This window comes from Taudactylus pleione, unplaced genomic scaffold (assembly GCF_031769625.1).
Source record: "Taudactylus pleione unplaced genomic scaffold, aTauple2 ptg000400l, whole genome shotgun sequence".
In the NCBI taxonomy this organism is placed as follows: Eukaryota; Metazoa; Chordata; class Amphibia; order Anura; family Myobatrachidae; genus Taudactylus; species Taudactylus pleione.
The window spans coordinates 7,076,905-7,095,044 of NW_028284802.1; positions in this window are offsets into that span (position 1 = coordinate 7,076,905).

Genomic DNA, 18,140 nt, shown 5'->3' on the forward strand with positions numbered 1-18,140 from the left:
CTTCGTCAGAGCCTTTGACGAAGGTGTTTGATACAGGGAAATGCGTTAGGCACCTCCTTCTCTGCACATAGAACCCGGAGGACTGACCACAGCACGCTTTGGAGCTTTATCTCTAACATCAAGCAATCCACTTGTCCTTAATCACTGAGCTGTAAGATCACAGGACTAATTGGAACCCCTGAACAGGATTGCACGAAGTTGCTTATATTTTCCAAGACACCAAGGGATACCACCTGTGCTAAGGAATACAGCCATCAATTGGACATTTCTACGGCTTCTGCCTACCTGCAGGTTAGGTTAAGACTATTCCAAGCTTTCCAGCGTGCTATTTATCAGCCTTCCGAGGCATGCGCATACCATATATATGGTTTCTCTTGAACCTTTATTATTCAACCTTCATCATTTGGGTTTTTTATAACCAATCTATTGCCAATAATTTCCATGAAAGTCACATGTGTATGTGTTTTTTATGTATTTGTTTAGATATTAAAATCTTTTTTATATTTAATTTATCTGCCACTGCACTTACTGTATTTATTACCTTTTTTTACATATTATTTATAATTCATGGTATTTACTTATTTAATTGTTGATTTTTTAGATTGCGCTAATTTTTACATTTATCTATTTGTTATATCCAATCAGATGACCTCTGATTTCTGTTAGCAGCATCTTCATATTTACATTTCTGTGACATTTCTTCACGAGACTAATAGCGTAGTCCTTGCTTTTTCTTTTTATACTTTTTATTATTTATATTTATATCTTCTGGCCGCACACCTAAAGGTATTATTATTAATGGGTGGGGACAGACATAGCAGCTCCCCCTGCTGCATGCAGAAGGAATTGACTTGAAAGTTCCACAGTTCTGTTGCACTGATAAATTCCACCTTTATGCCTATACTGGTCCATGTGAAGTTAGGGCCTTATTCAGACCCGGTCGCAAGCGCTGAGCACTCGCAACCGGGTCGATGGTGGCCCAGAGTGCATGCGCACGATGGAGCCGGCTCCGTCGTGCGCATGTGTGAGACCCGGATAGCGATGGGCAAATCATCGCTCCGGGTCTCGTAACAAAGGGGGCATGCTGTCGATGTTGAGTGACAGCACGCCCCCTTTGGTGGGCGGGATGGGGGGTGGCTGCCCAAATGGAGGCGTACCCATGTGAACACCTACCGTTTGAGGCCGGCCCCACTGACATCACAAGTGATGTCAGTGGAGAGATTCCAGCTCTGTTAGAGCCGAAATCTCTCTTGGGCTTGCGGCAACGAGACCCTACCACAAGGGTCTCGTCGCAAGCCCGATGGTCATGATGGTCTTGACCATCGCGTCCATCTTCCTGGCCGCTCGCTATAGCTGTGGGTGGTCACCCACAGCTATGCGAGCGGCCAGGAGGCCGTTATAAGAAAAAAAAATGGACCGGCCCTGATTCAGAGCGAGCACTGTCAGAGCGTCCGGCTCTGAATCAGGGCCTCAGTCCTTAGTTCTTTTGGATGAATTTGACCCTAAAGTTCAATTTACCTCACACTTATAATAGTATAATAGTATGCCCTATATAAATCAGAAGTTCATAAAATATAGTCATTCAATTTCTATCTCATGCTCGCTGTCCCTCCTCAGACACAACTACTTGTGCTGGCATGCAAGAAAATTCATGGTCTGTCAGTGCATGCTGGCATTTGTAGTGCCACAAAATCTTACACCATGTTTATAATGACAGTATTGTCTTGTTCCCAAATGGTTTGGGATACCAAGCTTCTCAGCATTGGGGCTTAACTATCTAGATGCAGGGACATTTTTTTTTGCCACCCTCCTCCTCCTGGAGGATGGGACAAAATGCAGAGTACGACGGGCTGTTATTTCACACAGTAGCCGGCGGTTTTGGGGTTTGCAAATTGATACACATCAGATGCGGTTTGAGGGCCTGATTCAGCAAGGATCGCAAGTAAGAGATTGCACTACCTGACCGCTGCGACAATATGCTAATGAATGCATACGCACGGCAATCGCAACACAAAATGCAGACGCCCAGCAATACATAAAGCCAGCCCACCTCCCTTTAATCTATGCTTGATCAGTACGCAGGCTAGCAAAAACATCGGTAACATCGAGAACCATTGAACCCATATGCACAACTGTGGTAGCCCTGTCCTGCCGCAGCTTCCTATGTACATCGAGACATACGGCGGTGTATGCCGCCGCATGAGCTTAAGTATGCACGCCCCTGTAACGCTGTTCAGACGCACAGGCGCACCTGCGATCGCCCGACCACCCACAAACGGAGCTTCCTGTCATTCAACATCGGAGGTCTCTCCGTGCTAACTGCATATGCCATGCAATCCCTTACTTGATCATAATGGCTGGTTTGTGCACGCACATTGAGACACACGCATGCGCAGAGAATCAACATTGGCCAACTGTGAGCAAATTCTTACTTGCGATCCTTGCTGAATCAGGCCCTGAGTCTTCAGGCAGCATAATAAGACCTGTGGTTTGGATCTGAAAGGTGCACCCGCAGAGTGACGGTTTACAAACCTCATATTGAGACTGTGGTTCATACTTGCCTACATTCAGCTCCGTCCTTCCGGAAGGGAGCTGAATGTCTCAGCACAGTGGGGGGGGTGGCCGGGTTATGATGCAGCAGTGGGGGCGGGGCCAAACAATGGCATCATCGTGGCTCTGCCCCTCTTCACAATGCTGAAAATATTGGCATTGGGAAGCAGGGGGCGGGGCCACGATGATGCGATTCAGCGCGAATCACGTCACTGGCCCCCTCCTCTGTGGAGGTTTCCATAAGTAACATGGGGGTCAGGCGGCAGCTGGGAGGCTTGCCTGGCTTTCCAGGGGGTCGGGAGCGGCACCCGATATTCGGGAAGCTCCCGACCAAATCGGGAGGGTAGGCAAGCCTGCTGTGGTTTAGTAAGATTCCCGCAAAATCTCTTGTTGGGAGATACCAGACATCCTTCTCCCAAATTGCACATGGCTTGTTTGTATGTTTCCTAACATTCTTCTATTTCAGTCAATATTTTGCAGGCTTGCCTACCCTTGTGATTTGGCTGGGAGCCTCCCAATTTTCGGATGCCGCTCCCGGCCTCCCGGTAGCCAGCAACCCTCCCAACCTCCCCCCAGAATCAACTAAAAGAACCCGCAGCGAGGGTGCCGGTGACGCGATTCTCGCTGAATCGTGTCATCATGGCCCCGCCCCCTGCTTCACAATGCCGAAAATAACAGCATTGTGAAGCGGGGGCGGGGTCACGATGACGGGATCATGTGCATCCTGAGACACATATGGTAAATACGTTGCTGGGTTTAACGCACTGCACCGTTTAATGGTGATGTTTGCAGGTGTTATTAGAGCTAGTTCCCATTTTGTGAACCTAGCTGAGGAAACATGTCTGGTTTGGGCAGAATTCAGCAAAGCAGATACAGCATGGGGAGTATAAACAATCATATCATGGCCTAATACTACATCATCACTCTTACTGACCAATAGAGCAGTTGCTGCTACACTTCTTAAACACGTTGGGAGTGATCTTGCCACAGTGTCCAATTGTGCACTGTAGTATGCTACGGGCCTACTGGCATCACCGTGTTTTTGTGTGAGGACACCTGCTGTGCAACCGTCAGCTTCCGTACAATATAAATCAAAAGGTTTTTCATAATCAGGTATTCCCAATGCAGGTGCTCTTGTCAGACTATCCTTAAGATTAAGGAAAGCCTGCTATGTTTCCTCTGTGTGTATGACACGATCGGGCTTTGAGGAAAAGACTAAGGCCCTCATTCAGAATGAATGAGGGCGGCAGCTTCATTTTTGAAGTGCTGCCTCCTGGTCATTAGTTAAGCTGTGGGTTACCACCCACAGCTTAACGACCGACCAGGTCGATGGTCGTGATTGTGATCACCATCGCGACCATCGGGGCTTGCGATGAGACCCTAAGGTTGGGTCTCGGCAACCACAAGCCCCAGGGAGCTTTCTGCTCTGATGGAGTAGGAAGCTCCCCACTGACATCACTGATGATGTCAGTGTGGCCGCCCACAAAACGATAGGCATTCCTTTAATAATGCCTCCATTTTGGAAAAAATTGACAGCCGCCCCTTTTGTAGCGAGCTCCGGAGCGAGAGAGTTTCTCTCTCACTCCGGGAGCTTGCGCACGTGCAGTGCGGCCACTGCGCGAGCGCAGGGCTACCCATCGACCCGGTTGTGAGCACATCGGTGCTTGTGACCGGGTCTGAATGATACCCTAAGTCCTGTAATGGTAAAGCCAAAATAGAAAAACCTGTGATCCACATTCTGCAGTATCCACACATTCCCAAGAAGGTATGGATTTGCTGTTGGTTCTGAGGCAGTGTCATGGTCTGTATGGCCTGGATTCTGTCAGTAGTCAGATGTCGTAATCCCTGTGTTAGACAGTGTCCTAAGTATTTAACCCTGGACTGTCATGGCTGTAACTTGTCCTTAGCAACCTTGTGTCCTGTTTGCAAGAGATGAAGCAATAAAAGTTTAGCATCATTTAAATGACATAAACGAATCAGAACACAACAACAAATCATCCACATATTGTATTAGAACAGATCCATTGGCAGGTTGAAAAGGTTGTAAACAGTTGTGTAAGGCCTGGGAGAAGATACTGGGGCTGTCTATGAAGCCCTGGGGCAATCGTGTCCATGTGTATTGTACCCCCCTGTATGTAAATGCAAATAGGTACTGACAGTCAGGATGAAGAGGGACAGAGAAGAAGGCAGAGCAGAGGTCAATGACAGTAAAATGGGTTGCATTTGGTGGGATCTGCATTAGAATGACAGCTGGATTCGGCACTACAGGGAATTGGCTCTCTACTACCTTATTAACCCCTCTAAGGTCCTGTACCAGCCTATAACCCCTCCCACCACTCTTCTTCACAGGAAAGATGGGACTGTTGGCTACACTCGCTGTATGGACTAAAATTCCCTGTTGTAATAACTGCTCAATTATGGGATAAACCCTTATCTCTACCTCCTGTTTTAGTGGGTACTGGGGAATTTTTGGAACTTGCCTACCACTTTTTAGACTTACCATTACGGGAGCTACATTTGTCATCAACCCAGTGTCCTGTCCATCTTTGGTCCAAAGTGAACCTGGTATTTGAGATAACATCTGCTCTACCTGAGATGGATTCTTATCTGGAACAGTAGAGTGAAACATTAATCTTTGGGGAGTATCCAATATATCCCTCACCTCGTGCACAACTCTCTCTGGGATATCTAGAAATATACCATCAGTGGTACAATAAATGACACATCCCATTTTACATAACAAATCCCTTCCGAGTAGGTTAGTAGGGGCCGCTGCTGCCAGGAGAAAGGAATGCCTGGTATGCAATGGACCGATCGTAGCCTCTGCAGATTTGGTTAAAGGATAATGTTGCACTTTACCCATTACACCCATTGCTGTTACTGTTTTGCTGGTCACCTGTAAATTAGTTGGAGATTTTATCACTGATCTGGTCGCCCCTGTGTCTACAAGAAAAGAATGTGTAGTACCAGCTACATCAACTATCATTACAGGTTCTTCTCTAGTACCCCCAGTTAACCTGACTGGACGTAGACTACAGGTGTGACCTGACCCCTAGAGCTGACTATCTTCTTCCAGCATAGCATTCACTGCTGCGACGTGAGCAGGTGATGGCTGGAATTGTCCTGACTGCTGTGGGTGCCCCTTCTGTGGGTATCTCATGTGTTCCCTGGTTTGGCATTTCCCACTTTCTGGCCTTACAGAACTTACTTATGTGGTCCTCCTTGTTACATCTATACCACCTTCGTGGTTGACGTGTTGTGAAAGGTTGTTGTTGTGTGGGTTGGGGAATGAGGAAAGATTGTGTTTGTGTATAGGGATAAGGGTTTGGAGGTTGTGTGGGATGAGTGTATTGTGGCTGAGTGTGGTAAGAGTGCTGCGGTGTTATTTGCATTCCTTCCAGAGCTTGAATACTAACAGCCTTTAGTTTCTCTGCATTTCTCTCTTCCTAAAGATGTTTTTGTCATGTTCAGTTGCAGATTCCCTGAGTGGGTCTACCGTAACTCCCCTCCAACCAGGAAGTGAGGTCTGATCCCTGGCCTTTAGAGTGTCTTTAAGACAATCCATAAGCACTGTGATTGTCATTTCCCTGTGATGGGTGTTGTCTTTTATGTCCTCTATACCTGTGTATTGAGTAATAGTCTGCAGCGCTCTGATAAAATAATCTGCTGCAGACTCACTCTCTTTCTGTTTAATCGTGAAGATTTTACTCCAGTTAACAATTAATGGGAAAAATACAGCCAATTGGGTAACAATATGGGTTATATCATCTTGATTACCATCATCAGTTATGGGACTATCTCCATCCAATACACAGGCCGTGATAAGCTTTTTCACGTTGGTATTGTGTGAAAGACAAGCCCGTAATACCACTCACCAATCTTTATTGGTTGGCTCATGAGCATTACCCAAATCCTTTACAAATCTCTGGCACTTTGCTAGTTCTTACCTAGGGTCAGGGAAATCTGTCATTATGGAACGTAGTTCTGCTCTTGTCCATGGACAATGCGTCGCTACATGCCTTGTGGGCACTACACCATGTGCATCCGGATTCCCATTGGGAACGGTTATTGTCTGGATGGGATGGATGCCTGCCACACTGCTGCCTTTGACCTTACTACCTGTTTGAGGGTTCAGCCTACTGCTACTACGTATGGTATTAGTAATCTCCGCTACTGTTACAGCGGGTGTTAATACTTCCTGCACTGGTGGGGCTACCTCCATTTCTGGTACTAGTGGGGCAGCTATCTGTGCTTGCTGTGGTGGTCCATTTAACATTTGTGCAACATGAGAAAGAGCGGACATCCCAACAGGTTCATCATCTGCATCATAAACATGTTCCTTATAGTTACTTAGAAGAGGGTACAAGTTACTTGTTACATTTTTATGATTTTTGAGATCGACTGTACCTTCACCCCCATCTGCATAGGGTGGTGGTGGTGCGCGTGCACTACTAACATTACCTTCTGCAACGCTACCTTTCTGTGCGTGCGCACTACTTTGCAGTGCGCACGCAATGCTATTTGCGTGCACGCTCCCTTGCGTCATGTGTGCAACGCTAGTTTGCATCGCGTGCACACCACTAAGCCACATGTCCCCCTCGTGCTGCCACAACTTCAAGCAATCATTAAACTTTACCCTTTTCTTCAGAGACTTCACTAAACATATACTGTGTCTGAGATTGTTCAGAACCTCTGAATCAAAGCTACCAATCTTAGGAAAAGTTGTTCTACATTTCGTGGTCATTTTGACCCACATGTCGCAGTAGAGAATTTCGATTGGTGAACATTTTTCAGTGAGCTACGTTCACGCACTCCCTCCCGTTATACACAGCAGACCCGCCTGGCGTTAGTCGGCTTGTATAACGAGGAGCAGAATAACCACCTATTGAAAATTATTCTACCTGCGATGATATTAACTCAAGCTTTCGTCGCTCGCTTCCTTTTGATTTTACTCCCACTGGTAGCATCTAGAAGTTGCAATAACTCCTAACCTTGCCAGCAGTTTCACTCCCACGCAACCCACTTCACAATCACAGTTTATATAACCATGTGGTTCGATCACTTTGCCCAAAGAACCTTACTGGTCAATGGACTTTGTGATTAATGGGTGATGGACCAAGAAACCCCTTAGTTTCTCGATAACCACAATGTACCTGCTTTGTACACTGGCCCAGTAGTTTGTACCTACCGAGTTTATACTGAGGTTTAACAGACAGTAACCTCCACTATTTAGGCTTAACAGACAGTAGCCTTTACAATCACAACGTTTCAATTACATACACCTTTTCTGCGCAGAAAATAGAACCTTTTCCCTTAATATGGCAGTACAATAGAGAGGTTTAACAAGCAATCATGCTATGCATACAATGACCGTTTCAACACGTGGCAGCAATACAGGAAATATGTGTACGCTATTGTGCGACTTCCCCTTTTAACACAAAACTTTATCAACGAAGGAAAACAAACTTTTTCCTTCCTTGTCTCTGGATTCTAATCAGCGCTCCTTGAACTCACACAATAATGGATAGCTGTCTCTCAGCATAAAGTGGTAGCAGGTTTTCGAAGGCAATGCGTTCTTTCCTGCGTATGGCGCCTCCACCCTTTGCTGAGGGATCGATAATCGTGTATTACCATGTAAATTGGCAGCATGATCACACTCTATGAGCCCCCAACTATGAATTCCTATTTAGCCTCTATACCTTAAAGTCGCTGTTTAGCGTTGTGTACACATATGAAATAATCGCTTTCCAGACTTTGAGTGTGGTTCTAAAGCACAAAAGTTATTATTCACATAAAAGCATATAGTTACACGCCTTGATCTATAATACAACTAGCGCAAAGGTTATACAAAATACAAGGTACAGTCGAAACATACGCATGCGCTCTGGATCCAGATTTCCCGGCATCAACTATGCAACCTTCGTCAACAGAAAAAGAAAGAAGACTAACTACCAGTTTTAGAGTGCTTGCATATAAACCCTTGCAGAGATAGGCAATACAATAGAACAAGTTGGCATAATCCCATTGGTTCTTCTTCCTGGTTCTTCTGTTACGATACAGTTCATAGGTCAGTTCGTATTGTAATAGTTCAGCCCTCCAACAGCTCTTTGTGTGTGTTTTCCCACTGAAGAACAAGTCTAAACTGGCTAATAAACATTACATTACAGAGTACATTTCAATGCCTATCTCTCTATGATCCATAACCCGCAGACGGATGTTGCGATCTCCTTGCCGATGGAACCGGAAGTCTGCAAATAAACAGTGGTTTAGAATGGCACCAAACTTGGTCTGCTTATCATGTACCAAACCTTAGATACCAAATATATGTATTTCACAATAGACTTAATAACGTATAAAACCTCTAATATTAATGTTAGGGAACCTTTTTGTGTAAGTATGCAATGTGTCAGTGTGGGGATATTGCATATAGTCGCTAATATGCGTGGTGCGTTTTATGTGCAGAGTGTTTTGATAAACAGTGCAAATTTGCGCTGTGCATCTTGTATATTATATGTATGATTTAATGTGTGTATGGGGTATGGTAGGACTTTTAACAATATGCAGTAGCAATGTAATCGCACAATGCTAATAATAGCATATTAGCATCGCACACAATGGTTTCAGGCTGATGACGCAAGATGGTGTCATCAAGGGCAACATAAAATGGCGTCGCCCGATATTAACTTGAGATCTGGTCTCAGCCAATCATCCGGCTTCGACACCTATATGGAGTGATCTCGTGCGATAGGCTACTTGGCCCTCCACCACTCCTCTATAGGGTGTGCTCTCATGTGATAGGTTCCTCTGCCCTCCACAACTCCACTAAAGGGTGGAGTTCTCCTGTGATAGGCTCCTAGGGCCTCCACAATCCCTCATTGTAAAAATCCCTTTAGTGAGGATTAGCTGACTGTAAATGAGGCCCAGAATAATTAAGCAGCTGTTTGACTGTCCTGTCTAATAAAGTTTACAAATGAAATTCAACTGTTTACTTCACTACATTTAACTGCACATGGAGACCTCTGAGGCAGTATAATGGGTACAGATAGTGAGGGATACCAGTCCCACCAACATGACCCCTTCCACAAGGTACAAAACGCTCTGCACCTGGACTTCCCACTTCATTTATGATTGCAGTCACCTGTGATGAACTAATTAAGTAATGATAAGGATATTTCTAACACAGATGACTGCAATCATATACCAAGTGTGTGAATCTCTCCCCTCTCTATCTGTGCTTACACTGCCCCTATGTTGTTCCCACATTCCCCAAAGTGTTCACCAGCCCAGACTGTCACCCTCCCCCTAGTGTCACACAGCCCTCTCCTACAGAACCCTCTATAGTGTTACCTTTAAGGTCCCCCATCCACAGTCTTACACCATGGAGCCCTTCACCACTGTGTCCCCCAATCCCCACTCTATCCCCACCCCTCATTGTCACCCCACCACACAATATCCCCCTATACAGTTCTCCCAGTTCTCCTCCATCCCCCACACTGTAACCTTACCTATCCTCTCATGCTGGCATAGTGGTCCCCCAAACCTCCACCCATAGTCACCCTGCCCCAAATAGTGTCCACCAATCATCCTCTATTCCCTACAGTTTCACCCTTCCCCATCTGTGTCCCCCTACTGTGCCCTCTACCCATATCCAACAACAGTGGTCCCCCAACATCCCCCCATTGTGTCAATGAGGCCAATGTGAAATTATTAGGTGTAAAATGGTTGATTTGGGGGCATTGTAGGTGTAATTTGATTTTTGGCACTACTATGGGGCATACATTGAAGTCGGGGCCTGATTCAGAGCCGCTCGTAAGCTCCCGCTCGTTTGCTCTGAGCGATGTTCGCACAACTGCGCATGCGTATGGGTCATAATGCGCATGCACCAACCAGTCATTGCGGTCGGAATTCGTGAGCTCATAAAGCAGCGAGGGGCTGTTAATTTGAGTGACAGAATGTACCGTTTGTGGGTGGTAACAGGGGAAGGTGCTTGAAAACGGGGGAGTGGAGATCTGAACGCAGGCATGCCTAACGGTAAAAACGGTGTTTAATGGGTGTGCATAATTAACAAAGCAGCGTCATCGACCACGTCACTTGGTTGTCTTTTAGCCTGAACTGCTCGCAGTGATTGCGGGAAGTAAATCCTACCACAAGCACTGCGAGCAGTTCAGACGCCTTTCGATGTTCCCGATTAATCAAATAAATAGCGGAGATGACGTATGTGTGAACGGCAAAGGGGCGTCTTTACAAAATAGCGAGCGCGTTTCTCGGATGCTCGCTCTGACATAGAGGCGTCCACAGACCGCAAAGAGCAAGCGCTCAATTTAAATATCCGGCCCCTTTTTCAGAACGACCGTCCGCAAATAGCATCTGGCTCTGAATCAGGCCCTCGGTCATTACTAGGGGGCATAAAATTAACAACCAGTGTGGGGAGATGTCTCTCTCTTGAAGCATTGGGATGGGGGCCACTTCAAAATGTTGCTATGGGACCCTTGAAGTTTTGGCTACACCCCTGTCCAGGCCTAATGGAAGTATACAATGCATACAAGTATGATTACAGTTATACATTACATTCGGTGTATTGCACAGTATGCTGTGAATGTGCATTTATAGTGTACGTGGGCTATACTAAGTGGTAATAATGTTAAATTCATGAACTTGATGTTGCTTATTTTTACAAGAAGCTCCCAGTTGCCTTACAGTGATTCTCTTTGGTTTGCGAGAACTAGTGATCCAGGCAGCAGGTACATGTGCGCAGCGGTGCCACCGGGAAATATGGGGCCTAGTAAAACAGCGGTCCCCTCAGTCCCCTTTCTGCTGTACCCCCCATTCCCCCCAATAGAGGCCCTGTGTGTGCATGATGGAGACCTTGAGTCAGAAGCCTGACCTGCCATGGTTATGCAAATCAGTGATGTCACAGAGGCCAGTGACATCATAGCACAGGACAGCAGGTCAGGCTCACACAGAGCAGCAGACACATTATAGTTACAGATTCTTAGCGAGGTGCATCGTTTTTATTATAAGACGAATTTTCTCTAATTGTACAACTAGAGAAGCTTCTAAGAGGCTGTACAACTTAATGTGAGGCATCATGGCCTCCCCTAGGTAAGTGAGAAGAAGCCGAGACACTTTAGCATTGGTTTTACAATTGTTGTTGTTGTTTGTGTTTGGGAGAGGGGATTGTATTATTTTCCTTATTTAAAACAGCTTGAATTATTTTAAAATGCAATAGCACTAAGTAATGTGTACATACCTGTGATATAGTTGCCTAGTCATTACAGTTAGCCGTCCAATCAGCTTATAAAGCTAAATTCAAAATGATCAGGGGAAACAACAATTTAATAATACTCAAACATGACTCTGTAGGCAGAGCTAGTCCTGCACGGGGACTACTGGTCTCCCAATATATACTTACATATGAGAATGGTATATGAGGTACAACCTATATGGTTACATCTCAGAAAGAAATCCTAAAAATAAAAATATTAATAACACTCAAGGGCACTTATCTGCTTATATAATCTATATACATTCTGCAGAGTTTGGTAATAATCACTTATTCACATATAAATCTCTGCCATCATAATCGTGTTGGATGCACAGACTGTAGAATGTCATTAGCAGCTGCAGCATCATACAAATACAATACTGGGAATCTCCCAAACAGGTCTTTGCAGTGTGATTGAATTTACATGCATAGAAATATGATTTGTACTGGCAGAACCTGGCTTAGGATAGTAATCGGGCACAGCTTCCAGGTATTTACACATAGGATTAAGGCTACTCCATATAAATTCAATTTGCCACAATGTTTGAGTTACAGGTTGGGTATATGTGTTTGGTATATGATAGGTTAACAAGTCCCCATTATGACTGGGCTATTACCAAATGTAAGAAGACTTATCTGTAGAGAGTACCTCCAGGTAATATGTAGGAGAGGGTATGTACATGAAAGACCCCAGACCAAGAGCGTCAACCTGCTTCTGCTGTTACTCTGTTATACAGACCCCATCCTCTTCCAGGTTCTCATAATGTACTACTACTGACTACTGTACGTTTCTCATGCCACACCAGTCTCCCTGCTATCTCATCCACCGTCCTCTGTATAATGGTGTGACAGCAGAAGAAGGTTAGCACTCATGGTCTGGGATCTTTCATCTACAATCTGCCTCCTATATACTACCTAACATTGGTGTAATTTCCATAGGTGCAAGGGGTGCAGCTGCTATACGGCCCAGAGCTGAGGGGGAACCATCTTCCTTGTCAAAGTTACATGTATTATACATATATTTCACCATTGGGTGACACATATGAGCTGTCATATTGCACAAGTACTCATTGAAGATTACGTATTTGCATGCAAAGCAAAAATATACAAATACAATTCCCACTAAATAACACTTTGGTTTGATGCACCTGGTGCAGATGGACAGGTTCATGTATGAAAGTAAAGTCCCACATCACAGACCTGGAAATACACAGGGTGTTATAGGGCAGTGCATGCATTTGCAGGCCCAGATAGCCTCAGATAGTACACTTCTGCCAATGTAATATTTACATTAGGGGTGTGCACCGGCCACTTTTCGTGTTTTGTGTTTTGGTTTTGGATCTGGATCTTTCTTCGTGTTTTGGATCTGGATTGGTTTTGCCAAAACCACCCTTGCGTGTTTTGGGTTCTGGGTTTTGTGTTTTGGATCTGTATTTTTTTGAAAAAAAGCATAAAAACAGCTAAAATCACAGAATTTGTAGGTTTTTCTGCTCCTATGCTATTATTAACCTCAATAACCTTAATTTCCACTCATTTCCAGTCTATTCTGAACACCTCACACCTCACAATAGTGTTTTTATGTCCAAAAGGTTGCACCGAGGTAGCTGGATGACTATGCTAAGCGACACAAGTGGGCGGCACAAACACGTGACCCATCTAGGCGTGAAACTGCAGTGGCAGACAGGATGGCATTGAAAAACTAGGCCCCAAACTGTACATAATGCAAAGAAAAAAAAGAGGTGCAAGATGGAATTGTCCTTGGGATTATGTTGTATAAACAGGACATGCACACTTTAACAAACCAATCATTTCAGCGCCAGGGTCTGCCACACAACTGTGGCTGAAATGATTGGTTCGTTTGGGCCCCCACAAAACAAGCTGGCAATTTATCTGTCCCTGCACAAACTGGCTCTACGGAGGCAAGATGTCATCCTCATCCTCCTCATCCACCGATTCCTCACCCTCTTCAGTGTGTACATCCTCATCCTCACAGAGTATTAATTCGTCCCTGCTGGAATCCACAACCACAGGTCCCTCTGTACGTTCTGGAGGCTGGTCTCCCTGGAAGAGTTGATAATTCATTTTATGAACATCATCTTCTCCACATTTTGTGGAAGCAACCTCCTACGCCTTTCGCTGACAAGGTTCCCGGCTGCACTAAACACTCTTTCGGAGTACACACTGGAGGGGGGGCAACTCAGGTAAAATAGAGCCAGTTTGTACAGGGACCTCCAAATTGCTTCTTTTTCCTGCCAGTACAGGTACGGACTGTCTGACATGCCTACTTGGATGCTGTCACCGATGTAATCCTTTAACAGACAGACGCACGCTTGTCACTGCTGCTTTGAGGATTCAAGTGCGGCTACAGCCCACACAATTCACAAAGACAGAAAAAAAAAAAGAATATTTTTATTGTTTGTGGAGCACACTTTGAGGGTTACACCACCCTTTAACAGACAGACGCACGCTTGTCGCTGCTGCTTTGAGGATGCAAGTGCGGCTACAGCCCACACAATTCACAAAGACAGAAAAAAGAAGAAGAATATTTTAATTGTTTGTGTAGAACACTTTGAGGTGTCACCACCCTTTAACAGACAGACGCACGCTTGTCGCTGCTGCTTTAAGGATGCAGGTGCGGCTACAGCCCACACATTTCACAAAGACCGAAAAAAAAGAACAATATTTTAATTGTTTGTGTAGAACACTTTGAGGTGTCACCACCCTTTAACAGACAGACGCACGCTTGTCGCTGCTGCTTTAAGGATGCAGGTGCGGCTACAGCCCACACAATTCACATAGACAGAAAAAAGAAGAAGAATATTTTTATTGTTTGTGTAGCACACTTTGAGGGTGTCACCACCCTTTAACAGACAGACGCCCGCTTGTCGCTGCTGCTTTAAGGATGCAGGTGCGGCTACAGCCCACACAATTCACATAGACAGAAAAAAGAAGAAGAATATTTTTATTGTTTGTGTAGCACACTTTGAGGGTGTCACCACCCTTTAACAGACAGACGCCCGCTTGTCGCAGCTGCTTTAAGGATGCAGGTGCGGCTACAGCCCACACAATTCACAAAGACAGAAAAAAGAAGAATATTTTAATTGTTTGTGTAGCACACTTTGAGGGTGTCACCACCCTTTAACAGACAGACGCACGCTTGTCGCTGCTGCTTTAAGGATGCAGGTGCGGCTACAGCCCACACAATTCACAAAGACAGAAAAAAGAAGAATATTTTTATTGTTTGTGTAGCACACTTTGAGGGTGTCACCACCCTTTAACAGACAGACGCACGCTTGTCGCTGCTGCTTTGAGGATGCAAGTGCGGCTACATCGCACACAAGTCACAAACACATTAAAAAAATAGTTTTTTATTTTTTGGAGCACTTCGTGAGTTACACCACCCTTTAACAGACAGACGCACGCTTGTCGCTGCTGCTTTAAGGATGCAGGTGCGGCTACAGCCCACACAATTCACAAAGACAGAAAAAAGAAGAAGAATATTTTTATTGTTTGTGTAGCACACTTTGAGGGTGTCACCACCCTTTAACAGACAGACGCACGCTTGTCGCTGCTGCTTTGAGGATGCAAGTGTGGCTACATCGCACACAAGTCACAAACACATTAAAAAATTTTTTTTGATTTTTTGGAGCACTTTGAGAGTTACAACACCCTTTAACAGACAGATGCACGCTTGTCGCTGCTGCTTTGAGGATGCAAGGGCGGCTACAGCCCACACAATTCACAAAGACAGAAAAAAAAAGAACAATATTTTAATTGTTTGTGTAGCACACTTTGAGGGTGTCACCACCCTTTAACAGACAGACGCACGCTTGTCGCTGCTGCTTTAAGGATGCAGGTGCGGCTACAGCCCACACATTTCACAAAGACAGAAAAAAAAGAACAATATTTTAATTGTTTGTGTAGCACACTTTGAGGGTGTCACCACCCTTTAACAGACAGACGCACGCTTGTCGCTGCTGCTTTGAGGATGCAGGTGGAATCTAGACGGGATTTGGAACCGAGGACACACTACCTCCATCAATTGTCTAAATCCCACTGCACTAATGTCGGATACCGGACGCACGTCTAACACCAACATAGCAGTCAAGGCCTCAGTTATACGTTTTGCTTCAGGATGACTGCTGTCGTACTTCATCCTCATCGCTAGGGACTGTTGGAGGGTCAATTGTTTAGTAAAAGTAGTGATGTTCCTACTTCCTCTCTGGGATGATGAACAACTCCCAGCAGCAGCAACAGCACTAGTAGGAAGTGGTTCTTGATCTTTCCCTATTTTATTTTTATCAGAGAAAGTTTGGTCCTCCATTTATGTTATATTGATATATATACGTGCGGCTAAAGCGCACACAAACACAGAAAATATTTTTTTATTTTTGCTGGAGAGTAGTGCACTTTGTGGGTTACACCACCCTTTAAGAAATGAGCCAGCCGGCTCTTTACTTATGGGACACAGGCGCACGCTTGGCGCTGCTCCTTTGTTGATGCACGTGCAGCCACAGTGCACACAAGTCACAAACACAGAAAATATATATTTTTTTGGTTTGGAGTGTACTTTGGGGGTTACAGAACCCTTTAACGGTCAAGCCAGCCGGCCCTTTACTTATGACACAGGCGCACGCTTGGCACTACTTTGTTGATGCACGTGCGGCTACTGCGCACACAATTCACAAACACAGAAAATAATTTTTTTTTTGGTTTGGACTGGAGTGTACTTTCGGGGGTTACAGCACCCTTTAACGGTCAAGCCAGCCGGCCCTTTACTTATGACACAGGCGCACACTTGGCACTACTTTGTTGATGCACGTTCGGCTACTGCGCACACAATTCACAAACACAGAAAATAATTTTTTTTCGGTTTGGACTGGAGTGTACTTTGGGGGTTACAGCACCCTTTAACGGTCAAGCCAGCCGGCCCTTTACTTATGACACAGGCGCACGCTTGGCACTACTTTGTTGATGCACGTGCGGCTACTGCGCACACAATTCACAAACACAGAAAATAATTTTTTTTTTGGTTTGGACTGGAGTGTACTTTCGGGGGTTACAGCACCCTTTAACGGTCAAGCCAGCCGGCCCTTTTCTTATGACACAGGCACATGCTTGGCACTACTTTGTTGATGCACGTGCGGCTACTGCGCACACAATTCACAAACACAGAAAATAAAATTTTTTTTGGTTTGGACTGGAGTGTACTTTGGGGGTTACAGCACCCTTTAACGGTCAAGCCAGCCGGCCCTTTACTTATGACACAGGCGCACGCTTGGCACTACTTTGTTGATGCACGTGCGGCTACTGCGCACACAATTCACAAACACAGAAAATAATTTTTTTTTTGGTTTGGACTGGAGTGTACTTTCGGGGGTTACAGCACCCTTTAACGGTCAAGCCAGCCGGCCCTTTTCTTATGACACAGGCACATGCTTGGCACTACTTTGTTGATGCACGTGCGGCTACTGCGCACACAATTCACAAACACAGAAAATAAAATTTTTTTTGGTTTGGACTGGAGTGTACTTTGGGGGTTACAGCACCCTTTAACGGTCAAGCCAGCCGGCCCTTTACTTATGACACAGGCGCACGCTTGGCACTACTTTGTTGATGCACGTGCGGCTACTGCGCACACAATTCACAAACACAGAAAATAATTTTTTTTTTGGTTTGGACTGGAGTGTACTTTCGGGGGTTACAGCACCCTTAACGGTCAAGCCAGCCGGCCCTTTACTTATGACACAGGCGCACGCTTGGCACTACTTTGTTGATGCACGTGCGGCTACTGCGCACACAATTCACAAACACAGAAAATAATTTTTTTTTTGGTTTGGACTGGAGTGTACTTTCGGGGGTTACAGCACCCTTAACGGTCAAGCCAGCCGGCCCTTTACTTATGACACAGGCGCACGCTTGGCACTACTTTGTTGATGCACGTGCGGCTACTGCGCACACAATTCACAAACACAGAAAATATTTTTTTTTTTGGTTTGGACTGGAGTGTACTTTCGGGGGTTACAGCACCCTTAACGGTCAAGCCAGCCGGCCCTTTACTTATGACACAGGCGCACGCTTGGCACTACTTTGTTGATGCACGTGCGGCTACTGCGCACACAATTCACAAACACAGAAAATAATTTTTTTTTGGTTTGGACTGGAGTGTACTTTCGGGGGTTACAGCACCCTTTAACGGTCAAGCCAGCCGGCCCTTTACTTATGACACAGGCGCACGCTTGGCACTACTTTGTTGATGCACGTGCGGCTACTGCACACACAATTCACAAACACAGAAAATATATTATTTTTTTAGCACTTGGGG